General features: G+C 40.9%; 1 protein-coding gene across 4 annotated transcripts in view; it reads right to left on the reverse strand.

Annotated features, from left to right (window-relative positions):
* The window catches only part of ASXL3 (ASXL transcriptional regulator 3), a 96,886-nt gene that overhangs the window by 46,796 nt on the left and 22,309 nt on the right, over nt 1–27,781 (reverse strand). The window contains exon 4 of one of the 4 annotated variants that reach the window (XM_081014392.1): nt 21,265–21,329. The exons of the other annotated variants lie outside the window; for them this stretch is intronic. The gene's annotated coding sequence lies outside the window, so the exon portion shown is untranslated. The remainder of the gene's footprint in view (nt 1–21,264; nt 21,330–27,781) is intronic. 4 annotated transcript variants of the gene reach the window in all.

Raw genomic sequence — 27,781 nt, forward strand, 5'->3', positions numbered from 1 at the left:
AGGGCAGCTGCATCCCATAGGATGGAAAAGCAACAAAAGAATAGCAAATACCCCAGGAAGAACACATTTAGCATTGCAAGTGTGAGCTATGAACAAGTATGAACAGCATTTCCTTAACACAGCCAATGCAAACATGCATGTCTTGTATGATTTAGACAACATTACAGTAATCTGAAGCTTTTTATGTGATGGGCAACTTTCCTAAGTACACTTGCTGGCAATAAGGTTCCTTTGATTTCAAGGGAATTTACTTCCAGATTAAGTGTTGAGGATCAATTGCTGCTCAAGAGACAGGCCAGTCTGACAAAGCTCTACAGTTCTATGATTCTATGTTTCTTTGATCACATAGTATAAGACACAAATGAATCTTAAGGACATTTGTAAGTGCAGGAGAAGTCAAAAGATTTCCAGTTATGAAATCTGGACAAGAATATATAAGGAAGCATAATGCCCTGTATACTCTTCAGGAAAACTACTCGCCTCCCCAATATGTAGATAATTTGTGGACAATATTTGTGGAAAGAGAACAATTAATTTGCAGCACTCCATTTCTATCCATTATGACTGTAGTCATTCACATTTAATTAAACATAGGATTTCAACTGTTTTTCTTCATGAAAGTTCTAATTAAATAATGCAAATACCAATATATAATGAATGCAGTTAAATCAAGGTAATAGTTTCATTCAATAAACAGACATGTCAATTACAAGTCTTTTTGTCATTTTGAATCATTGTTGTGTACTGATAAAGTGTTAATCAGAACTCAATATTGCTGTTAGACAATATTGTTCAACGGGCTTGTACACACTGCTTCTTCTATTGAGTTAAAATAGAATTACTGCTGCTTAATTTAATAAAATTAGCTAATGGTTGGTTGTTTTGCATAATGTGTTTTTAATAGGTATTTTGGTTTCTGAGCTGCTTTGTACGTCCTTTTCAATCCAAAAGGCAGGATATAAGTCTTTTTAATAAACACATGAATAAATAAAATACTGTTTATTCAAACATGCATGAGCGAGTGTTAAGACAGATAATTTTATCAGGAATCACTACAAAGCAATTTCTGTGATCCCCAGCTTTTTAGTTATCATATTTGTACCTTGCATTTCCTTCAAAAATCTTAGCTTGGCATACACAGACTATTATCTGAATCCATCTTTGCAACCATTCTGGGAGACGGTTAGCCTGAGAGATGGAGACTGGTCCAAGGTTACCCAACGAGTTTCAAGGTAAGTGGGTATTAGAGCCTAGGTTTCCCCAGTCTAAGTTCAACATTCCTTGCATTTATGATTATTTATTGATTCACAGCATTCATGGTGTGCAACTCAGTGGAACATATATTTCTTTTGGCAAGCATATGCAATTTCCATTATAGACCACTGAACTCCTCATGCAAGATATTATGTGAAACATCTTTAAAATTCATTTGTAACAAATAAATTTGGCTTTTCAAGGGGAAAAACACTTGAAGAACATATCTGACCTCAAATAACCCTTGAATAATATCTATGAACTCAAATAACACTAGTTATCAAATCAGATTATTAATATAGAATCCATAAGAAAGATGCACTAACATGTTCATTGTTTAAGGGTAGCAAAACTCAGAATAACACATGACTTCCTTCAGAATGTTCTTCATGGAGTGAGTATCTGACATGCAATTACATGTAGCATTTAGCAGCCCTATATATACTCTCTCCCGCTCTCCGTTCCCTCTCTCATACATATACAATCTCAAAGGGAGCTGGTAGTCATGAAGTCAGATTCTTGGAAATGAATCAAATGCTGTCATAGTACAAGTGAAATTGAATGAAATATATAGTTTTGATTGTCTCAACAGCATTGAAGATTGCATTTTTCCTTCATGAAGGGGAAGGCTGTCAAAGGCTACTAGTCATGATGGCTCCAGAATCAGAGACAATATGCCTGCAAATACCACATGCTGGGGAGAATACTGGGATAAAGTGCTGTGTTGCTTCCCATCCTTCATTGTGAGAACAGAATGATTGACTAGATGGGCCTTTGCTCTGATCCAGAAAGGTTCGTTATTTTGGCTTTTCATGTAGATCTATCCCAAGGGTGAAGAATTTGTTACTGAACTCCATAATCCACATCCACCATCATCCATGTTTAGACGCGGGTGGCGTCCACAGAGCCACAGAGCCTAGGGCTTGCCGATCAGAAGGTCGGCGGTTTAAATCTCCACGACAGGGTGAGCTCCCGTTGCTCGGTCCCTGCTCCTGCCAACCTAGCAGTTCGAAAGCACCTCAAAGTGCAAGTAGATAAATAGGTACCACTCCGGTGGGAAGGTAAACTGAGTTTCCGTGCGCTGCTCTGGTTCACCAGAAGCGGCTTAGTCATGCTGGCCACGTGACACGGAAGCTGTACGCCAGCTCCCTCGGCCAATAAAGCGAGATGAGTGCCGCAACCCCAGAGTCGGCCACGACTGGACCTAATGGTCAGGGGTCCCTTTTACCTTTATCCCAAGAGTGAAGAATTTGTTACTGAACTCCATAATCCACAGCCACCATCATCCATGTTTGGGGATGGTGAGAGTCATAGTCATGGGCCACAGGTTCCTCATCCCTGCTCTTTCCAGAAGCTCCATGTTGCCATAATCTCTTTGGACAGTATATGAACCCATTTCCCTGCTTCATCTTCTACTGCTTTAGCACTGCTTTCCCATTTTTCCACTGAGATCATTAAACAGACCCCAACTTGAGTTTAATAAGCAGTTTGGAACAGCAGCTGCAGGAAGATGTCTGGACTGCATTACCACCCTTACTAGATTAATAGTTAAAAGATATATTTTTCTGGTCAGACGAAACAAAGCAAAGTGAATGGACATAGTAATATATGTCTCATCTATCAAAAATTAGAAATTTATATAAAATTATGAACAGAAAACAAGTCTGCAATCTTTCACAATCGTTAACTTGATATGATGACTTAAGAACTATGCATTTTCTTCTCCATATAAATGATATCTTGCAAAAAAAAGCAGATGTTTTATTACCATCAGAATGAAGAGCTCTAGTAGGAACTATTACAAAGCTTTCAGAGCATGTGCAAAGCAAAATCTAAGAGTGTAAAGAGCAACACAAATCCAAAGAGTTGATGATGCTCTGCCATGGCAAACAACACTACCTAATAACCAAAGGGGTGAACCAAGTGCTTGTTTTCATGAGCAGCTGTTGATTAAGGCTGCCAAAGCTGAGAGCTGGAGAGAGCATTTCCTGTGGTGCTCCTGGTCTTTGGATTGACCTCCCCAAGGAGATCTACCTATAGAGCTTGGTAGTATCATTTAGATGCCAGGCAAAACATTTCTGTTTCCCCAGGTTTTAGAATCAGCTCCTGTGAGCATTCTTTAAGAGCAGTCTGATTTCATCACCTATTTAAAATTGGCTGTTGCTGTTTTAAGTTTATTGTTTTTAATTTGCCATGTTAGTTGTAAGCTTTGTACAGTCATACCTTGGTTGCCGAACACTTGGAACCCGTACGTTTCGGCTCCCGAACGATTGAAAACCAGGAGTGTTTCGGTTTTCAAACAATTTTCAGAAGCCGAACGTCCGGCGCAGCATCTGTGGCTTCTGATTGGCTGCAGGAGCTTCCTGCAACCAATGAGAAGCCGTGTTTGGTTTCCGAATGTTTTGGAAGTCAAATGGACTTCCGGAACGGGTTATGTTCGACTTACAAAGCATGACTGTACAGTGGTACCTGGGGTTAAGAACTTAATTCATTCTGGAGGTCCGTTCTTAACCTAAACTGTTCTTAACCTGAAGCACCACTTTAGCTAATGGGGACTCCCGCCGCACGATTTCTGCTCTCATCCTGAAGCAAAGTTCTTAACCCGAGGTATTTCTGGGTTAGCGGAGTCTGTAACCTGAAGTGTATGTAACCTGAAGCATGTGTAACCCAAGGTTACCACTGTATTAGTCGTAGTATTACTATTAATTACTACTATCACCACCACTACTACATTTTGTTTCTTACTCCTATGTTAACTTCCCTGGGAAAAGAAATATATGTGAAAGCATGGTATATGAATTATGTAAACAAATAAGGAAAGAATGAAATCCATATAAGAAAATATCACCACCCCCTCTTTTCAATGCAGTCACTATGCCCCTCAAAGATCCTCTCTGGAGTGTGGATGACTATCCTGAAGAATGTGGGATGTGCTGTGGAAGCTGCTGAGGGAGTGGGGGATCAGCTTGAATAAGATGACGGCATATTCCATGAGCAATGTCTCAGCCTATATTTGACAAATTTCCCCCTCCCCCAGCACACACACACACACACACACACACACACACACACACAGCGCCTATATATTTCTACTGCATAGTTCTGCAGAAAAATACTGTTTAGCACACTTCACTGCATTTATCAAATCCATTATCCAATGCCAGGTGACCCACAAATATATTTTAAGGACTTCTACCAGAACTGTGTAAATGTGTTGTTCACACACACAAAAATTAAAACAAAAATGCATCCAAGAAGCTATTAATACAAACTTACTTTCTATAATGAAGAACAGTTGCCAGAACCCCACCAGATGCAAAACATGGAAGAAAACAAAACAAAAAACAAAAATCTAGTTAGACAATATTTCAGAATTCCTTCCTAATTCTAAATAAGTCATCAACTTATCTGCTGCAATCATGTATTTCTCAAAACCTATTTTAATTCTGAACTCTCTTCCTTTTAGATGGTCTGCATGCCGGGTTCCTACAAATAAATGCACTATTCGTTTCAAGCTTTTGTTCATGCTCCCTTGCAGGGAAAAAAGCCTTTAGCATCTGGTGCCTTTGAGCTCCCTCTGCTGGGCTGTGCAGCAGGAGCTGATTAAGGTAATCAAAACAGAGCAGGGTGGGAACCAGGCTTCCTGAATTCAGTTACACTGCATTTTTTAAAAAAAGAAAATATAAAAGAACTGAAGGAAAGGAAATCAGTACAAACAGAACTTATTTAGATGGGTTCCACGATGAAAAACACTGTAAGGAAATCAGGACAGAATTTTGTTCAAAGGTGCAGTAGTACTTTTAATTACAGCATCCTTCTTTATCCCAATGGGTGCTTAGCGGTGTACCCAACACCTTGTTTTAAAAATTATCAGCAGATTAAAGTCTTCTACAACTGCACTGAATATACAGCTTTCCAGAAATGGCACTGTCCTGTGCAATACAAATAATGCTCCACAGCTCTCTGTACACAAGAGATCACTTACAGGGCTTAGAGTACAATCCTAAACACATGCTAATGACACAAAGAACACAGTGGGACTCACTCCCAAGTAAATATGCATAGGATTGTTCTCTAAGAACAGCTCGTGGCTGACAAAATCACTGGATGCTTATCATTTTCTAACAAAGGCATCAAGTTACATACGATGCAAAAAGAAGGGCTTTCAAGTTCTTTTAAAATAAAATGAATGTTAAAATCTATTGAAACTAAAATATTTTTATAATCCTAAAAATTCCTGAGAATTACAGTTTTACTAGTTGGTCAGGAAGGACTATGTATAGCAGCAGGAGGAAAGGCTGTGTGCACATCTGTAGACACAAAAATGTATGCCGATTGTGTACTTTGCTAAATATACACATAAACACCCTAACTTTAGTATTACAATTACGATTAAAATGTAAAAGAAAGGGGTCGTCTGGGATGGTTCTGCCAGCCACCAGAAATCTTTCAGGGCTGATCTATGCTCACAACTGAAGGAGGGGGTAGTTCACACCATAGCAAATATTCTGTAAGATAATTGTAAGCAGGAAGACACTGTACTCCATACAGTGTTTGGATTCCTTATTATTATTTTTTAAAAATATGTGTGGTTATTTACAGTTTGTATGGGTCAAAAATCATCACAGTAAATGATATTTAAACAAAGCAGGGACTGGATAAGCTACCTGGTTTTTTTGAAAATCCCTAGCAAGGCATAATTCCAAATGGCTTTCTGAATAATAGTGCTTTCGCATTTGTGGCTATACAGCACCTCCATACAACAATAAACTCTATCTACAGAGCGATCGTAAGTGGTGTTGGGGGGACTGGCATGGCAGATGTGCTACTATTGAAACTCCTGCTGCCTCACGATCAGGGCAGAAGGGGGTGGTGAATTTTGCCAAGGGCATAAGAAGAGACCTGATGGACTAGACCAAAGGCCCTTCTAAAGTCGGAATGGCCGCTTGACAGGGAACACATTAGCACCCCCTGTTACATGGAGCCTTTTGGTCCATTAGGTGGGTGGCAGCGCTTCGTTATTTAAGGTCAGGCTGCCTGCCTCCCACGGCTTATTTGGAGCTTTGCACAGGCAGCCCTTGTCCCTTGCCTCAGTTTCAGCCTGGGATTAGTTGGTTACCTTTTTTGGAGTCAAGCTGGAATTTTTGGTTGAACCCATGACTAGCTTTTCAGAGAGCTATTACCTCTGGTGGGTAATATATCTTGAATGTTGGGAAATGATGTCACAATTATTTCTACCTTGCTCTTTTGTGAGTTTCTCAGGGAAGTTCCACAATGAAATGTTTGGGCTCTATGCCTATCTGAATGTGACTCCACATCCTTATCCACACCTGGAGGATATTAACTCTCCACATGGACAGAGATCATTAACTTCACTGAGCCATGCATTTCAAACATGTTTTGATGTGCTCTGATGTGCCATGGCTCAAATTAAACAATCTTTTTTGGATGGGGTGGAATACTTAAAAAAAAAAAAAATAGAAACAGAAGTATTTTGAATAATGAATAGTTAAATTGCTTTTGGGAGAGAAGAAAACTATGCAAGTGGAAGCAAGTTTTCATCTTTTTAAAAGTTTTGTGTCTTTGGTTTTTTGGGCAACAGATGGATTCAAAAAACTTATGTCATATGGTGCAGCTTAATTTCTAAACAAGAGGTATGGAATCAATCTTGTCTGAAAATCATACTTGGGCCCTCTTTCATGAAAACTCTTTACCTGTCCATAGAAGTGCAGAGAATAATTCATTGGGGGGGGGGTAGAAAGGAGGAGACAATGGCACTCTGTAACATGTGTAATGGCACACTTTCCTAAATAAGTGCTCTTACGATGAAAACAGCAAAGTGAAAAATTGCAGCCTACCAAACCAAAATGTTACCAGCCACCACTGCAGCAAACTATTGTTTGTTTTGATGGGACCTCCAAATCATCTGAACTGAACCAGTGCAATCTCTACTGTGAAAACTGCACTAACAATGCTCTTTAATGATCTGAATTTAATATTAGCAAGTACACGGTCAGTTGTAAGCTAATTTACATAATGCTAATATATCAAGGTGGGTTTAGGGCAGCACCACCAGTTCTGCAGCACTGAGCGCTGAGCCTAGAGGGCACCACATGGCTTTGCAACCATGACATAGTGAAGGGAGCAGAACAGAAAGTGAGAGGCACAGCGGCACAGAATTTTGGCCTCGTACAAATCGCCACTGAAATTTGAAGGATCAAAGTCCAGCCCTGCTAACTTACGCTGGGAGGCAGAGTATATGCTTTAGAAATAAATAAGTAAAAATGTGGTTTTGGAGAAATGCCCATTTTTAAAATATTTAAAACATCCATTCTATTCACCTCTCTCATTCTCTGCTTTGGGAAGATCCAAGTGATAATTTCCACAAAATGCTATTTGCGTTTGGCATAGTTTCCAGAAACAGCACTATAAAAGATATGGCAGCCCTTTTTTTGCCAGAAGGTAAAAACAGAACAAGGGAAAATAAATGACTATTGTTGAGATGAGCACAGAGAACCCTTTGACAACATAAACTCTTGGCAGTCAAAAGTGTTGCTATTATACATAGCACGGAAAAAAACAGTAAAGAATGCTTTACAGTGGCCATTTGAAAATTAAATGAGGTTTTATAGAACAATAAAGTTGAAAAGTCCCCAAAGGCTAACGCTTTGCTAGCAAAACAGGGACAGAGGGTGGCGCTTGGGGGGGAATTGTCATCCCGCCACTCCTTGGTGTGTGGAGTGCCCCAGGGTGCGATACTCTCCCCGATGCTTTTTAACATCTTTATGCGCCCCCTCGCCCGGTTTGTCCGGAGTTTTGGGCTGGGCTGCCATCAATATGCTGATGACACCCAACTCTATCTGTTGATGGATGGCCATCCTGACTCGGCCCCAGACACACTGATCAGATGCTTGGAAGCTGTGGCTGGATGGTTATGTGGGAGCCGGTTGAAGTTAAATCCTTCGAAGACAGAGGTCCTCTGGCTGGGACGGGACAATATGGGATTGAGGGGGCAACTCCCATCTCTTGCGGGGGTGCAATTAGTGCCAGCACCGTCCGTTAAGAATTTGGGTGTAATCTTCGATACCTCCCTCTCCATGGAGGCGCAGATTGCAGTTATAACAAAGGCGGCATTTTTTCATCTCTGCCAAGCTAAGCAGTTGGCTCCTTACCTCTCTCGCCCTGACCTAGCCACTGTGATCCACGCGACGGTCACCTCCAGACTGGATTATTGTAACTCGCTCTACGTGGGGCTGCCCTTGAGACTGACCCAGAAACTCCAGCGGGTGCAAAATGCCGCAGCAAGACTCCTTACGGGGTCTTCGCTGCGAGATCACATTCATCCAGTGCTATACCAGCTGCACTGGCTCCCGGTGGAGTACAGGATCAGGTTTAAGGTGCTGGTTTTAACCTTCAAAGTCCTATACGGCCTAGGACCCTCGTACCTACGGGACCGCCTCTCCTGGTATGCCCCACAGAGGAACTTACGGTCTTCAAATAAAAACATCTTGAAGGTCCCAGGCCACAGAGAGGTTAGGCTGGCCTCAACTAGAGCCAGGGCTTTTTCAGCTGCGGCTCCAACCTGGTTGAACGCTCTGTCACAAGAGACAAGGGCCCTGCAGGACTTGACATCTTTCCGCAGGGCCTGCAAGACAGAGCTGTTCCACCAGGCCTTTGGTCAGGGCGCAGCCTGACTCCCTCCTTTGGCAATCTTTACAAAACTTTAGTTTATGGTTGCCATCAATTTTGATTTTAATTAATTTTTATAATGTTTTTATAATGTTGCACTATTTTAGTGTTGTTAGCCGCCCTGAGCCCGGCTTCGGCTGGGGAGGGCGGGATATAAATAAAATTTTTTTATTATTATTATTATTATTATTATTATTATTATTATTATTATTAAAACAGTAAAAGGCACTGTTTGTCCTGCTGAAGTAGCTTCCAAGCATCTTTTCTTGCTTTTTTAATAATAAGCAAAATTAGAAATTACTTTGCTAAGCAATGCTTAAAAATCATCCAGGCTACTATTATTTCAAAGGCTCCATTTTTAATTGCATAACTAGTTTCTGCACAGAACATTTAGAATACCAAAAGTTACTGCACTGCAATCCCACTGTACCAGAGGTATTTTTGTGAAATGCTTTTGTTCACATTACTGGTTAAAAAAGCAGCAGCAGCAGAGCTGTGGAAAATGGGTAACGGCACTTGTCTGTATCAGCAACTTTTCATAATAAACACCAGTAGAGTAAACTGTAATAGGGAGCATTTAATCTTTTACATAAAACCACAAAAAGATTGTGCAACATGTAACCAACTGCAAATGCACCCTTATTTTATCTCTCCTTTCCTTTTTCTCAGAAAACATTAGGCTGAGCTAAGGGAAGCCCCGCCAGCATTGCCAACCCAGCAAGACATTTTGCTACCTAAAGCAGAGCCCAAATGCCTTGCCAAATGATGTCTAGAAAGCCTCACTGCACCATTCAGACACCACTTCACCTCTCCCTCCTCATGGTGCTGCCTAAATCAGGTTGACTCATCCTCCTGTATGGCAGGGTCAGCCCCACAGCACAAATTCTAGCCCACTTCATACACAACACAAAGCCAAAACCATGCAAACATGCAGGTTTTTGGAAATAAGATCATGGCTGCTTTGCTCCTCCTCCAGTCCTGTTGCTTCCACACTGCTGTGAGTCAAGCCATGGTTTGGCTTAGCATTGTGTCCTAACCCAGGCACCTCCCCCAGACAAACCATGGGAGGTAGGCCATAGAACAAACCTTTGTTTGGAGCAAGATAAACCATGAGCCTGGATCCTTGTGTAATGTGAAGGCAAACAGCTGTGATCTTCTCTCTAGGAACCCATATCTTTGCCCATGCACACAAAGCCATGGTTTGGTTTAGCATTACATACAAATCAGGTCTCTGTCTCCCAAAAAATTTCAATGCTCACCAACTGCAGAAAAATAAACTGAAGATAGTCACCAAAACTAGGGATGCTTCCTGCATTGTCTTTATAGTAATCACTTCTGCCTCCTCTTGATCTTTGCCACAGGCCCACAGACACATTTTGCCCTCATCTTCCAATCTCAGCTCTAATCTCCTGGTCCCCTGACAAAGCTGAGACTGCTCTCTGAATCTCTTCTATATTGTAACGGAACCAGCTGATGGCATGGTGAGAAGCAAGATCAGCTGTTCCTTCCTGTCATTTCAGCTGTATGTAGCCCCTCATATAATGATGGAGAAAGTACCTTAGAGAAATATACCTAGAAGGGATATATTGTACATTGGCTTTTTTTCCTTTTAAGTGTTGATATATTGAATCTGCCTGTAATGAAGTCACTCTGCTTGCACAGCCTAGCCTGTTATTAGTATGCTGTACTGTATGGATTAAAATCAGATAAGGCATTTAACATTTTCCTAACATCAGAAGAAAACATGCCAAGATAAATTTCCTCAACCTTTCATCATTCTGAATCCTTTTAGTTAAGATAAGTGCTTTACCTGGTGAAACAGCATTTTGATCTAGAAGGTTACTCTACCGATTTCAAAACCAAACGTTTTGAAAGCCCAAATGCGGGAGATGAAATCAAGCCGATTCCCCACCCCCTTTTGCTACACTGCTCAGCTTTGCAGCCCATGAGAAAACAGCTGTTCAGTTCTACCTTAGGTTTACAAAATTTCTTTCTTTTTCCTCAACTTCCCCCAACCCCCAGGAAAATCTCTCTCTTTGAGAAATATAAAGCGTTTCTTTTGTCTGGAGTATTTGGAGTCTATGGGGAAGGACTCAGTGGCACAGGACGTGCTCTGTATGCAAAAGGTCCAGGTTTAATTCCTAACATCTCTAGGAATGCCTGGCAAAGACCCCTGTTTGAAGTTCTGGAGATCTGCTTGCCAGTCAGCACAGTGGTAATGGTCAACTAGATAGACCAGTGGTCAGCCTTTGTACAGGGCACATCCCTATGTTGCTATGTTGAGAGACTTGTGTGGCTGTGCCCCTACTGTTTCATTTTTTAAACACCATGTAAACGTCTTAGGGCTTTCAAAGATCAGAAAACCTTGGATTCATTTCAGGAGGGTTGATTCAGTGTTTTTAGCCAAATATTCTGTTTACCCAGGCATATAATCCACAATGCTTTCCAATTTAATCTACACACCTTGCCACACCCTATTCAGCTATGCTCATGTCACTGGGTGCTTCACTGACTTGTGAGCTCATTCATTAGTTCACACCGAAAGCAGCTGGCCATTCTTTACATGAAACTAAAAATATTCAGGCAGCACAAATACTTCCTGAGATGAACCCAAACTTGTAATACTACAGAAAGATATTTTAAGCAACACCCCCTCCCCAAAAAAACCCTTAAAACATGCTGGGTTCCCTTAGACACATACATAGATAAGCAGGCAAAGAACTTTGAGCTAGTAATATTTCTTATTGTCTGCAAAGCTGAACAATGCAACCCTATACAGTGGCTACTCATCACACGGTCTCATTGAGTTAAATGAAGCTGACAGGACTGCAGCCCTGGGTATCCAGTGTTCATCATACTCAAGAGTTGAAATCACTGGGCTTAAGTAACTTAAATGGGACTCACCTGAGCAGGAGTTAGTTGACTATCACCTTAATGATCCATTTACAAGGCAGAACCTTTGTCGTTCTACACACATAAAAATGCAAGAATGCTGTCACGCTGCACTTTGCTTGACCACAGACAGGTGGCACTGGAAACTACAGAGTGACAAGACGTGGTGGATGGGCAGCCCAGGTGAGTCCCAGAGGGAAAGCCATAACAGGCTGCAGCTGCCTGCCCCATCACCTCCACTGGCTTCTCAGGCTGCCAGCCCTGGGGCTCCTGCCTCCAGGAGCCAGATCCCCAGGCTGGCTCCTCCCTGCCCTTCTCCTTTACACTTCCCCATGGGTAAGGGAAGAAGGAGGAGGATAATAATAATAAGAGGCTTTGGGTGAACTCCAAGGGAGGGAAGTAATTTTGGCAAGAGGGCTGGATGGGTGGTGTGGGCGAGCAAAGGAAACAAGAGTAGCAGCCCCAAGGAGTAAAATATAACAATACATTAACACCAATAGCTATGTTTCAGCACAATGAGAAAGATTTGATTTACTGTAGCATCTTAAAGACTCATGTTGTTACAAGGTTATGACATGATAATACAGGAACATATATTTTCGGATAGCTATATGAACAAGGCCCCTGAAGTTCAACTCAGATGAATAGTATGCATGTATATGAAAGTATGATATCTAATTCATATTCCAGTTCAACAAGTTTTGTTTGACTTATCAGCAGGAGATATATTACAGTGTCTTTTAAACTTAATGCAATGACCTTAATAATATCTTCCCCATCCAACGCTCAAACACTCCAATAAGCAGTAAGCATAATAAGCTATATAGTGAATTATTGTTTCTAAGGCACATGAAGTTTGAAGCAGCTATGAGTGTAGAATCAATTACTTGTATCATCCAGCAAGGAATGATGTTTTAATTTTTGCCTATTGGACTAACCCCTTTTTTCCCCAAGTACTTTTTAAAATTAAAAGTTCAAACTAAAATAATGCAACAGGTATGTCAAACTGTTCGCTGTACATGCAAGATGGAGATTTCTACACAGTTCATCTAAAAATTACTTGCTTCCAATTATATCCTGCACAGAATTAAGGAAAATTGTTCTCAGCAAGTTACAGCAATGCTTTCCCGCTCCAGAATAAGCAAAGAGAAGCTAAAGCAATTTGATCTCACAGCAAGAAAGAAAACCAGCTGTAAAATTCAGGGAGTAATATGAATATCCCCAGTAGCAAGCTTTAAATATGACAAGCATTTAAAGTGTCTCATTTATGCTGAAAGTTGGAAGTGCATATGATCCATATCAATATCATTTTGCTGAGCAGTTCTGCATCCATTTTTAAAGTTAATTCTGTAAAGGAAGGCTTTCAACCTCTAAAACCTTAAAAATGAGCTAAATTCTGTTCCTTTTAGTTCTTAATTTTCTTAAAAAAATTTGGGGGATCATGTTTATATATATAAAATATCGCAGTTTATCCACACTAATCAGTTTTACTGTTGATTGATCTACAGATTAAGAAGATCAATTGAAGTTTATTTTAATTAATAAATATAAATATTTAATTATAAATATAAATAAATATTGTTATAATACCTAAAAGCAGACCCAGCCCAAGCATAAGGCAGGGTGAAGGCACCGCCTTAGGTGGCAGAAGCCCTTGAGAAGGCCCACCTGCCCTGCCACCTCTACCACAGGAGAAGCGGGGCTGGTAGAGAAATGGTGTCAGTGGAAAAGCGGCACTGGCGCCAGTTTCCAGCAAGATCTCGTGAGATATCATGAGATTTCGGTGAGAGCTTGCTGGAAATCAGTGAGATCTCACAGGAAGGAAAACAGGGCTAATGCTAGCACCGCTTCTCCAAAGGAGGCAAAGGGAGTGCAGTGGTGGCAGTGGCTGGGCAGGACGGTAGTTCCCATTTCACCTCAAGCGGTGAAACGAGACGCAATGCCCTTGCTTAAAAGATTGTCTCACCTCTTATATACCCAACTGATCACTGTGCTCTGCAGGACAGCATTTCATAAGGAGGACTATTCCATATAACAGGGGTCACCAATGTGGCACCTGCAGACAACAGTGTGTCCCCCACTGGCTCTTACGTTGCCCATAAAACTTCTGTAAATATCATCTCAAAAATCTACAATGCACTATTTCTTCTCACTGTTTGCTCTCCCTGCTCAGTTCCTGTTTCCACTGGCTTAGCCTCTCCTACATGGTACACAACCCTCTGAAATATGTCCACATTTCACTGGATTCCACAATTGGTCACCCACCCTGCTTTCTATTCTGAACCAAGGAGAGATGCAAAGAGCTTCTCTTTCTGATTGTGGCAGTGGCTGGTGTAGCTGCCTTATTTACCATTTGCTGGGAGCACTAATGCAGGGCGGGGGGTGCCTGCACCATTTTGTGCTCCCATCTCTCTTTCTGTTCTTTTAGGTGTTGCAGCCATTTTGTTTTATTTTGTGACTGGTACCCATGTGCCCACTGGCTAAAAAAGACTGGTGACCTTTGCTATTCAATTTAGGAACATTTTGTGTGGGGACCCCTGACATTTGGAACTGCCTCCCATTTCATATCTTGCCCCCCATCCTGCACCTCACAACAACACCCCCTCCCATTGCTTCGGAACTATCTCAATGGTAATGAAGTCAAGATCCAACCCAGTGTTTATCTACATTTCCATTCACTGCATTAAATGTTAGGATTTGGTAGGGTTTTAGTATCTTTTAAAATTCTATCTATTATATTACTAGGCTACTTTTAAGGTCACATCTTCACAATGCAGTGTCATTCATATGTGTGTTTGTGTGTGTGTGTCCTAAACATTTACTTAGGGTGGTATTCAATGCTAGTGTTACTCAGAGTAGACCTATCAAAATCATTGGCCATGATTAAATTAGGTCTAGGACTCCTTGTCCTGAAATCTGGTCAAGAGGAGAAAAGAAATCTGCTGGGGCAGCATTGCAAATATTCCCAAAATTTTATTAGTCCACAATTGGAGTTTCTTTTGTTTTTGTACTACACCACTTCTCTATATGTTTGTAGATTTGAAAAGCACATTAAAATAAAAACAAGGCCTTTCCATCTTGTACATAATATTGTTGAAAGTTAACTGCTCTGGGATTATTGATTTGTGTGTTTTTTAAAAGAAATTAAAAGAACATAAGAACATGAGAAGATCCTACTGCATCAGATGGGCCCATGCCAAGCTTGCCTGAGGCCTGGAGAGAGTTTTGTTCATGAGATGCAGCAGCGCAGCACCACCACCTAATCTGATCAAACTCTGCACGCTAGTATACAATAACGCAGGTCCAGATTTTACTATCAAAGCCTTGCAGTACATACAGACAAGCATGGGCATATCGCCTATTAAGTCCCTGGTCGGCTGGAAAGCATGGGGCATTCTTAGCATGACAGCATAAATGCAGCAGGCCCCCTGACAGCACCCCCCAGCCAACTTAGTCCTCCAATGCCTGGGGCAAGTGTAGCTGGCTGTTCTCACCTCTGCATGGGCCTAGCATGAGTTCATGTAGTCCCACAACACTGTAAGAGCAGGGATGCATACCACCATTATGGGACTGGTCTGGTCTCTCGCCTCACTGCTTTTCAACATCTGTTTTCCCCATACAGTACTGGCAGTTACTGGTCATGTTTCCCTTCCTGCTCCTTCCTCCTTGTCAAGTGAGTAATCTGCAGCCCCGTGCAAAATATTTGCTGCCATCACTGCCCAGCAACCTAATCACCACTGTCTCCCAGCTCTTACCACCAAACACTCATTGCTTGCTTGAGCATGCAGAGGAGGGCTGGTGCCAGTGAGTTGTGCAGCAGCTGATTCAGATCATGCCTGGCATCAGGAAACTGAAATGAGGCTGATGTTTGGTGCTCACATCATGCTAAGCCAAAGCCATGGCGTAGCACTAACGCACAAAAATATAGTCCTCAGGAACAGTGCAGTTGCTGCACCCTTTCCCCGGTCCTGTTGTATTGACATAAGCTAAACCTAGACAGCATCTTAAAAAGCAGAGACATCACCTTGCCAACAAAGGTCCGTATAGTTAAAGCTATGGTTTTCCCAGTAGTAATGTATGGAAGTGAGAGCTGGACCATAAAGAAGGCTGATTGCTGAAGAATTGATGCTTTTGAATTATGGTGCTGGAGGAGACTCTTGAGAGTCCCATGGACTGCAAGAAGATCAAACATGTCCATTCTTAAGGAAATCAGCCCTGAGTGCTCACTGGAAGGACAGATCCTGAAGCTGAGGCTCCAATACTTTGGCCACCTCATGAGAAGAGAAGACTCCCTGGAAAAGAACCTGATATTGGGAAAGATGGAGGGCACAAGGAGAAGGGGACGACAGAGGACGAGATGGTTGGACAGTGTTCTCGAAGCCACCAGCATGAGTTTGACCAAACTGCGGGAGGCAGTGGAAGACAGGAGTGCCTGGCGTGCTCTGGTCCATGGCGTCATGAAGAGTCGGACACAACTAAATGACTAAACAACAACAAAAAACATGTTTTGTATTAGCATGCTGTTAGAACCCAGGCTCATGGTTTGTTTCACTCCAGACAAACCACAGCTCATGGTTTGTCTGGAGCAGATAAAACATGAGCCCAGGTTTGGATGACATACTAAGTGAAATTATGGCTTAGTTCAAGGCAGTGCAGCAGCAGCAGCAGGACTGGAGGAAGATTACAACAGCTGCAATCTTCTGTTCGGGAATCCTCTTGTTTGAGCTAAACAGTCTTTCTCAAATCATGACCTAGTCCTAGGTAAACTGGATCATTTACGCTGCTGTCTTCAATAGTTCTACACAAGAGACTGAGTAATCATAAATGTGATAAGTTTTCTTCAACTGAAGCAATTTTGAAGAATTTCTGCTGCCCTGGATGTCAAGAAACATCTGAAACAGACAAAAGCTCAGAAATAAATCAATGATTAAGCAGATGGGGCACAGAGTCCCCAGCCATCCTTAGATTCAGCAGCTGTATCAGAACTGGTAATGAGATAAAAGTCTCTGCTTTCTTGGGTCAACCTAAAGCTTCTTTACACTTTCTTTTTCATGCAATTATCTCAAAACACAATCACTTTAACTTGCTCAAACTTGTCACATATCATTATTCTTCCACATGACACAAGGAGCCCACATCACTACAAGGTTTAACACACACACCCGCCCCCCCTCCTCATCTGAATAATAGACATGGCTTCTGAAACAATCCCCCCCCCCCCCTTCAGCAATTTCCAGAGTTCTCTCGTGTACAGAATCTGGATGGCAAACAATCAAGGCAAGAGCTGACTGTGCCCAGCTAAGTACCTCAAACAAACTGCAACTCTTCCAGCTGAACATTTTCCTGCCTTTATATGAAATGGAGTAACAATCAACACTGGAAGTCCATATGTTAAAACCTTAGAGTTATTACTTTTGAGACTTGAATTCTGCTCTGATCATGAATAAGAGACAACTTCAGGATTGGCTCTTCTGGATAGAATCCAGAAGGGATTTGCATTTAATCAGGAATTACAGATTCTCGCCATGGTTCCCATTTCTGAAAATGGAGCATTTCAGAGCATGTTATTTGAACAGACTCATGCCTGCTGCATTAAGAAATGCCTTTATGGAGCACATATTCCAAATGATGCCCACAGCATCTCGGATGGCTGCTATAATAAGGTTCCATATGATGACAGACTCTGCATATGTGGCCAACCTCAAGTGGAAGACACCGTACATTACTTGCTAATCTCCCCATTAAATGGGGATCCAAGAGATCGTTTCCTGAAACCTTTGCTAATTCCTGGAAGCAGGCTTACTATGGCAGAAACACTTTCACTTTCTTTTGTGCGACCCAAACAGATTTATGACACATAAAGTGGTGCTTAATGCTCTCGCTGCAAGAAAGATTAGAAAGAGAGAGCAAGATGATATTGCAATAAGTTGCGCTGGAGATTCAGAAGTCTAATGGAAGTTAAGCTAGGTATGAGGTAGCAGACAATACTTATGAATTCTGACTCCCTTTCTTTAAATCATTGATGCCTTATATTATGTAATTGCTGTATGCTGCATGTTATGGTCTGCAGTTTGGCAAATTGTAATGAAACTGTTGTCGCCTTTGGTTAATACAATAAACTCTTTGGTTGGTTAAAATAATAGACCTGAAACCCAAATTCATATGCTCACTTGTGGTGCATTGATGCCCCCAAAATTAAACTGTGTGGGAGGATAACGCCATGGAGAAAGTGTTTCTGTGAAGCAGCTTCCCACATGGAACAGCACTGAGGTTCATTTATTGCATCGTATCAGGGCAACTTGTTCCAAGATTCACTGAACCACCCAGGTCACCTTATCACCTGATATTTTGCAGACTGAGAATATATAATCCTTAGGCATTGCTTATCTCTTATGACCACTCAAAAGATTATACGCTAGTGGCCAAAATTGTGGAAAGCTTTTTGAAAAAGTGTATTTCTGAGGTCTGATGGATCCTAACACCAGTTTGTTTGTTTTTTGGAGTATTACCATAAAATTATATATCAATGGAAAGATAATTTAATGAAGAATGTAATGCAACAAGCTTTGTTCAATTATCTGTATTCTATCAAATGTTATAGCCAAATAACCAGAAAAAGGAAACACAACTTGCTTAAGTTGATATGCAGTAGCTTTCCTTCATCTGAATGTAGCTGATGAGTATAAGTGTTTAGAGAGCCAATCAGGTGTTATGAGCCATCACATCTCGGAAATACAGTTTTCCAAAAGCTTTCCACAATTTTGGCCACTAGTGCATAATTCATAAGCGTGTGCATTCAAAACTATCTTGCATCATTGTTCCACATACAGAGCAAAGCAGGGGGAAGGAACCAAACAGAAACAACAGGCTGCCTCCCCACATATATAGGGTGTTTCCTCTTGGTTTCTGAGATCGTATTAGTTTTTTAGAAAATCATGAAAAAGTAAAAAGAGATTGCTGCTTTAATAATGAAGAGGAAATGGACAGCAAGAAGAAAAGCCTGAAAATATTGCCAGCATCTGAAATTCACATAGTGACAACTCTTACTCTTTTTGTCTTTGTGTTCACCTTCCACAGAGGGGTCTTGGCTCAGCAGTACAATACATGAACCACATACATATGGTCCCCAACATTTCCAGTTAAATGGTTCTTAGGTAGAAGAGCTGAGAAAGACACTTTCCTGAGACCCTGGATAGTGAGTGCTGCTCAGAGTAGACAACACTGGGCTAGAGAGACAAATGAACTGGTATGCCAGCTTCATATCTTCAACCCTCCATAGCAACCAAGAAGATAGTTGATGGTTATGTTGATTTTGATGGCGTTGGCTAACATTTGTCAGAAATATTTTGTAATTGTCACAATAAAATATAGACATTTGTACATAACCATGCAACTACTAAAGTTACCATAGCAGCTATCAATTACCATCCTTTTTCCAAAGAACTCGAATGCACATGATGAAGCAAGTTGCTTAAACCTTAGCAGGTCTGAGTTTGGCCTGTATGTGGAAGCCCACATACGCTGCCTTGAAATTCACACAAAAAAGGTGTAATCAATTAGGAAGTAAATAAAATAAATATTGTGCCTTAAGCACCCCAGATTTTGTGCCCAAATAATATACCACATGTGCTATATCCACCCGGCACTGGCCCATCAACACCGTTCAATATTAGGTTCTCTTCCCCTCCTTCTGAAGTATATTTTTTAAAAAATCATGAAACAACCCATCCTTGAAAGGAGGGGCAATAATAGTATTGGTAGCAATTTGTGCTGCTGACAATTACAGGATTCATGAAATGCCAGTATTCAATATAGCTTTTTTTAGCACATGGTTGTTCTTTTGCTGCTATAAATATTATTAACCAAATGCAACCCCAAAAAAAGCAAAAGTCACTTGAAGAGCATGGATTTGAAGTAGCGTAATACAGTGGTACCTCAGGTTAAGAACTTAATTCGTTCTGAAGGTCCGTTCTTAACCTGAGTTACCACTTTAGCTAATGGGGCCTCCCGCTGCCACCGCGCTGCCGCCACACTATTTCTGTGCTCATCCTGAACCAAAGTTCTTAACCCGAGGTACTATTTCTGGGTTAGTGGAGTCTGTAACCTGAAGCATCTGTAACCCGAGGTACCACTTTAAGTCCACAAAGCTGAAACAGAAATTAAATCACTCTCATATATAAAGGATTATATATCACTTTTTAATTTCACACACACCCCTGAGACAGATAGATACATATAGATTCTTTATACTCCATACTATAATATAGTCCACACTTTCAGAGCTGTGCGTTTTAATATTTGCACAAGAATAGCTACACAACTTTCTGCCTTTTCCACCACACATAGAAATATGTGATTGCTTCATATCCATAAATCATGCCACTGAGGTGGGCCTCTTGCTACTTTTGTTGTCACAGAGTAATGGCACAAAAGCAGCAGCAGAGGTCCTAGGAATTTATTTGTGTAGTATCTAGTGGTCCTATCAGAGCCACAGATGTCAGTGTAACCCTGCTGTGGTCACATCCAAATGAATATGGGCAGAGGAGCTTTCAAGCACACAGGCAGACCAGCCAGTCTTCCACCACTGCAACACACTGTTTGTAGCGTGCTAGTTAATTGTGACAAATTCCCATTGAAAGCAATGGAACAAGTCAGTTACAACTACCGGTAAGTTCTTCAGCTGGTTTCAGCAGGACTTATGATACACATTTGTTTGGAAGTAAGGCTGTCTGAATAGCCTTACAGCTGAGTTTATATTTTTTTTTAATATAATATTTATTGGTGTTTACAATAAGAATAAATGTAACAGATAATATAGCAAATATCTTAACATAGTTTCACATTTTTTTTTTGGACTTCCTCACATCTCCCGCTCCCACTTTCATCGTTATAACTTTTTAGCAGCAATTTGTTATCTTATTTGCATTCTTATATCCCTTCTATATTTCATAGTCTTCTAGTTCTCAAAAAGAGTTATATTTTCTCAATCTCACTTATTTTCTTAAATCATCTAAGTTAGTGGTGCTCAATTATTTATGATCTAGCATCCTGCTTAGCATTCACTCAAGTTGCAATGTTTTTGTAAATAGTTCTTAAATTTCTTCCAATCCTCCTCCATCCTCTCTTCTCCCAGGTCACGGATTCTGCCAGTCATCTCAGCTAGTTCCATATAGTCTATCAGTTGCATCTGCCATTCTTCCAGTGTGGGTAGATCTTGAGTTTTCCAGTATACAGCTGAGTTTAGCAGGATTGGGTCACTGTATATTTTGTGCCAGGTAAACTACCAACATTTCCTTTCCACAGCTGAACCTGATATATAATTGTTCTACAAAGACCGTTCTTCATTCTTACCATCTTCTCAAATTCCAAGCACAGTTTTTGCAAAGTTAAAAAAGAGCACCAATCTTTTACAGTCTCAAAACTGTTTACCTTAAAAGCTGTTTTTCTTTCCAGATACTGAGAAGAGGATTGGCCAGATGAGGATCTTTTTACAACTGATTGTCGCAGCAGGAAATATATTAAAAAAAACAAAAAAAAAACACAACCTGAAACGTGTGTCTCAGACGATATAGATCTATCATGTGTGTGCATTTTCCAACAAATATTATGTTCATGTTAATGTATGGGTTTTATTTTGGCTTATAGTCTTTTTCTTTTTTAATTTTCTCTCTGCTGTCTGTCATATTTGAGGCATGGGGAAAGAATCAATCAATTGAGGAACTGAATGCTTTAGTGATATGAGAGAGAAACAAACTTGTGAGCCATAATGTCTGGCAGATTCATACTACAGTTTGACTTTGAACAAAAATAATGTAATTTCTAACATCTAAACCCAATTATTCTAAATTAAGATTACAATGAAAGAGACCTTTAGCTTCTTAAAAATAATTACAGTGAATAAACTTTAGCCAAGATAGTGTATGGTTAGGCAGAGATTGCTATGATAAGCCCACCTAAAATTATTGCATGAGTGAACCGAAGTACCAAAACCTATTATTAGTATTCAGAGATGAAGCCTTTCAAATCAATGCAAACCAAAAGCTCTTCAGAGATCAATGACAAGCTGGTGATCACCTTTGGCTGCTGACAACAATTGGGCTGGTTTTCACAAAATTCAAAACCATGGTTTAGTGCTTTGCAGATAATACTTAGCAAGACCAAGCAAAATGTTGGACTCATATAGTCCTCATCCCCTGTCCTTCCCCTGTGTGGAAAGGAATAGGACATCTATCAAAATTATTTCACTTTCAAAGAATCTCAGCTTAGCTTTACACACAAACCAGGAATCCTGGTTTAATAAAACAATGGTGAGTCGCTAAGCAAACCAACTTTAAGTTCTCTTGTTTACCTAATTTTTTATTTTATTTTTTAACTAGGATTCCTATTTGCTAATAATACTAAATCAAGATTATCCGAAACTGAATGCAATCTTGGCAGAAATCCTCTTCCTAGCTGCATAGGAGGAGAAGGGAGGAGGAGTGCACAAGTCTGATACTTCGCTCAAGCTCACTGAGGCTCCTCCACTTCACGCCAAGCTACGGTTTGTGTGCAAACAAGCCAAATATGTTCAATGCATGCTGTCTTAACCTTTATGCATATTTCACTACAGCTACTTAACTAAGTATAGAATGGTGAGGTTGCAATTAAAATTGTAGTACTAAATGGAGGGAGGTCTGGCCCAGAAAACAGGCACAACAGGCAAAACATTGAGCTTTGCGGATTGCCAATCCACTATTTTTCAAAAAAAATAAGAAGCCTTTTAAAAACAGAATTTGAATTGTGCTAGGATCTATTTTCATTACTTTAGATCTAGTGGTTATTTTCTTGCTGCAACAAGGGCATGTTCATTGCATGTCTTATCCCTAAACTCAGTTTCTCCTCCTCCGCTTCACAACCAGGCCAGCAAACGAAGACCTTCAAGAGATTCAAGTAGTTGTCTGTTCCCCAAGAGGAGTCTAAGATATTTTGCCTCCTGAGGCAAAGAACAACAGGGCACTTCCTTCTACCAGTTCCACACACATAAGCCAACTGGACTGACATGTGAATTGTACTTCAACACGGGTGATGGGACAGCATCCTCCATCTCACCCAAAGGCAGAAGGTGACCTAAGGAGGTCACAGGGCAGGCTATATAGCACAGGTAGTTCTGTCTCCCAACACCTTATCACTACTCACTCACTGAAATAAATATTAAGAGCATAATAACTGCAAATTCCATAGTTTTAACTAAGAATTACGTCTGTTCTGAATCTCCCAGCATTCAGCTTCACTGGATAGCCCTGTGTGTAGGGGAAAAAACTCTCTATCCATATTCACCACACTCTGTGTAATTTTATGCACCTCTGTTATGTTTTTATTTTTATAAGATTTCAGCAAAAGGTTCCAGGGTTACAATAAAATATAAATTATAAAAGTAGATAAAACCATCACACAATTATAAAACCATTCAAAATGGAACAGAACAATATAAATTCAGCAAAAGAGATGTCTCTAGCTTAGATGCTTTCTAAACTAAACACCCCCAAATCTTGTAATCTTTACTCACAGAAGAGTTGCTCCATCCCCTTGATCATTTTGGCTGTCCTTTCCTGAACCTTTTCCAACTATACAATATCCTTTCTCAGGTAAGGTCACCGGAACGATACACAGTATTCCAAGTGCAATCTCAACATAGATTTGTAAAATATATTTATAATATTGGTAGTTTTGTTTTCAATCCCTTTCCTGATGATCTCTAGCATAGAATTTGCCTTTTCCACAGATGCTGCACACTGGATCGAAATCCCCATTGAGCTATCCACTACAATCCAAAGGTCACATTTCTTGGTCAGTTACCACAAATGAAGACCCTATTTGCATGTGTGTGGAGCTAGAATTTTTTGCCCCATTGTGCATCACTTTGGACTTGCTTACACTGAATTGCATTTCTAAATATTAAGTCAGAGATGGGGAACCTATAATCCTATAAATGTTGTTGGATTCCAGTCTCCATCAGCCAGCATGGCCAATGGTCATCAATTATGAGAGTTATAGTTGGTTATTTTCACTGCCCTCTTCTGAACCTTTTCTAGCTCTAAAGGTAAAGGGACCCCTGACCGTTAGGTCCAGTCGCAGATGACTCTGGGGTTGCAGCACTCATTTCGCTTTACTGGCAGAGGGAGCCGGTGTACAGCTTCCGGGTCATGTGGCCAGCATGACTAAGCTGCTTCTTGCAAACCAGAGCAGCGCACGGAAACGCCGTTTACCCTTCCCGCCAGGGCAGTACCTATTTATCTACTTGCACTTCGTGCTTTCCAACTGCTAGGTTGGCAGGAGCAGGGACCGAGCAACGGGAGCTCACCCCGTCGCGGGGATTCGAACTGCCAACCTTCTGATTGGCAAGCCCTAGGTTCTGTAGTTTAACCCACAGCACCACCCACGTCCCCCTATGACCAATGTACATGCTCTTCTGAACCTTTTCTAGCTCTACAATATCCTTTTGAAGGTGCAGGAACCAAAACTGTACACAATATTAGAAATGTTGCATAATGACACTATCCTTCTGGCATTATCACATTCAGCATTCATCATGCCAGTACATTAGATGACCAATGTAAGGTAAGGTAAAGGGTAAAGGACCCCTGGACGGTTAAGTCCAGTCAAAGGCAACTATGGGGTTGTGGCGCGCATCTCACTTTCAGGCGAAGGAGCCAGCATTTGTCTACAGACAGCTTTCCAGGTCATGTGGCCAGCATTATTAAACCACTACTAGCACAGTGACGAGTGCCAGAGCTCACAGAAACACCGTTTACCTGCCCACTGTAGCGGTACCTATTTACCTACTTGCACTGGCGTGCTTTCGAACTGCTAGGTTGGCAGAAGCTGGGACAGGGCAATGGGAGCTCACCCCGTCTGAAGTATCCTAACTGCCGACCTTCCGATCGGCAAGCCCAAGAGGCTCAGTGGTTTAGACCACAGTGCCACCCATGTCCCCCTATGACCAATGTACATGCACGTGCAGTGCCTCCTGGAATGAATGATCTGGAATAGCTGCTCCTCTGCCTGTCCACTCAGTCAGAGACCTTTTCCATTGGTATTGTCTATGACTCATTGGGAAAATGTGACTAGATGGGACAGTCAGACAGCCAAGGACAACAAAAAGCAAGTATCACCACTGCCAGTACACAGTTCAGGATGATGAGAACTGATGGAGGGTAACACCACCCCCTGTAGGGCAGAAACAAGCCAAATAAAAAAACAAAAAACCCTGTCCCCCTGTCCCTTCATTGCATTTATTTCTTGGAAGTGTAATCCAGTTTTAATTTCCTAAAATTCTACACACATAATGCTTTCACATATCTTAATTAGCTCACGGGCTGCTACATATTTGCTGTTTAAAATTTTAAGGGACTGATGTGGATGCATGGTACCTTTGGGACCGCTGTGACCTAGTTGCGCCCTTCTGAATTTACGCCTGGGGCTATGAACCCTGCTGCCCCCCACACACACTACACACATGTGTCGGGGTTTTGGTGTGTGGGTGTGGGTGTGTAAACACACAGATATAGATAGACCGGGTATGTGCTGGGCAAAATCTGCAGGAAGTTCTTGAAGATTTCATACACATAACACCAAGCAAACTGAAAGCTAGATTTTATCCTTCTTGCACAACAGAGTTGCTTCCAGGCACATTCCAGTCAAGAGTCTGCCTAAACCCACGCCTCCTTACAATCAGCTTTTTGATTCCCTCCTTACAATTCACTTTTTGAAGAAGCAAAACATTTTGTTCTGTAGCATTTTTCCTTTGAGAGCTCCTTTCTGAGAGCTGCCCGGTGCCCATAAAGACTGCCCCAGTCACCCACTATAATGGGCAGCTTTGCTGTGCAAGAAAACTGAATGGGATGCTGTGATTTGAATCAGGGATCCTCTTCCAGACAAGACTCTTGTAGGTTCCCTTGCTTGACCTTAGTTGTAGACATGCATCTCTAATACAACATAGTTGTCTTGCTGCATGGCCGTACTCCTCAGACAGACAAATGTCAACCTGTAGATTTCTGGCCAGCTTCTCAAGCTCATGTGCCTCATTTAAGGAACCCTATTACTGTTTTCCTTCCCTGCTGATAAGGGACTGGAATCAAAGAGGCTGAAGTGGGTGCAAGCAGACATCGACATCTACTTGCACTCACTTCAGTCTCTTTAATTCCAGTCCCTTTGTTTCATTTTTGCTCCTTTCTTCAGACACATTTCTGAGTGAATGGCCCAGTACATCCTCAGTATTGCTTGTTGGCTGCTCCAGATGGACTCCAGTGATTGACCTGAGCTTGTACTGGCTTTTGTTACTGGGGCAGATTCTAAGATCTTGTATTAATTTACAAGGGCCTTGGGTCCAAGATATCTTAAGGACTGTCTGATCCCTTATATCCCTGCCCAATCAATGAGATCTTTGGGAGAGTCTCTGTTGGTAGTCCACCAAGGGTCAGATGTACAACTCAAAACTACTAGAAGCTGTGTATTCATTGTTGTGGGGCCAAGCCTGTAGAACTCTCTCCCAACTGAAATTAGACAGGAAACCTCTTTGGTCAACTTCAGGTGTATTCCAGCAGGCATTTTAATGTAGTTTGAATTTATGCTTGGCTTTATGATTAATTTTTAATGTTTTATTCCCTGCATGGTTAATTTTTATGCACACTACTTAGGAATGCTACTGATTAAGCAGCATATAAATGCCTTAAATAATATAATACAATAGTCATCCTTTATTCACTCACTTTTTATATAGAATCCAGACAGAGATATGGACAAATAATTGTGTGCCACTGTTTCCTGCATTGGCCTCCCATTTTTAAAAATGCAATTGTAGCACCAGCCTATCCTTTGTAGAAAGACAAAGGGCTATTGAACAAATCTCTCAAGGCTTTTGTACCTTTAATTAAATGTTTCCTGTTTGTAGGTTCTGCTGGCTTTATTGCTTCTTGTTAGGTGCAGAGTAAGATTACTGCTGAATTGCCTGTTAATTACCTATTGAAACAGCTCTCTTGATTGTCCCTTATTCTGTATTAGGGCAAGGGGACAAACTTTAATTACTTATATATTAGTAAATATTTTTCCATTTAATTATTATATTGCAAAATACTGCTATTTTATTTTATAGAAATGAAAACCAGTAAAAAGTAACTAGGTGATTACAACCTCCCCCAACCACAGCAATGGAAACTGAAAACAGGAAGCAACTAAGAAGTTATGCTTTCACAATTCCACTGCCACACCCAACATGAAACAATTAAGTTGTCAGAACATGCAAGCAGTTACTTCTAATTAATGTTGGAAGGGGTCTTTGTTTAACAGGACACTTATGAATAAACATCATAGAAGGATAGTGGCCATAGGCAAGGGGATTTTTGAATAATATAGCACTATTTAAAGTGCTGTGAAACCTCCATTTTAACCAGCTCATTGTAGAAAAGCACTGCCTCAGCAGTGATAAAGCACTCTAGTATAGCAACAACCTCATTGCTTCTTCAGTTCAAACATAAATCTCTCCATTCTATCTCGCCTTCAGAGTTATCTAGCAACACCATTTCTTAAAGTAAGTGCTGAACTTTACAGATACATTTGTATACAAGTTTACAACACAATAGTGCACTATAATACAATTCATGCAAGAGTAAACAGTTTTTCCTTTTACACTTGTCACTGGCAGTTTATGCGTTTCCACTGCATTGATTTTTATCTTTCATTTTTTACAGCACAGAATGGGCCATTTAAGCTAGCTGCAGTGTTTTTTCTAGAGTCTTTTTCTTTGGAAAAAAAAGTTAAAGAAGGTTTCCTTTATTTCTAATTCCAATTACTTTGGGGTTGTTGTTTTTTGCCATTTTCCCACTACCCAGTCTCTCCAATGGTACAATAATACAATAATCTGTGGGAATAAATATGATGAAGACTATATAATCATCAAGGGGGTTGTTTT

This window comes from Podarcis pityusensis, assembly GCF_964106645.2.
Source record: "Podarcis pityusensis genome assembly, chromosome: 7".
NCBI classification, from domain to species: domain Eukaryota; kingdom Metazoa; phylum Chordata; class Lepidosauria; order Squamata; family Lacertidae; genus Podarcis; species Podarcis pityusensis.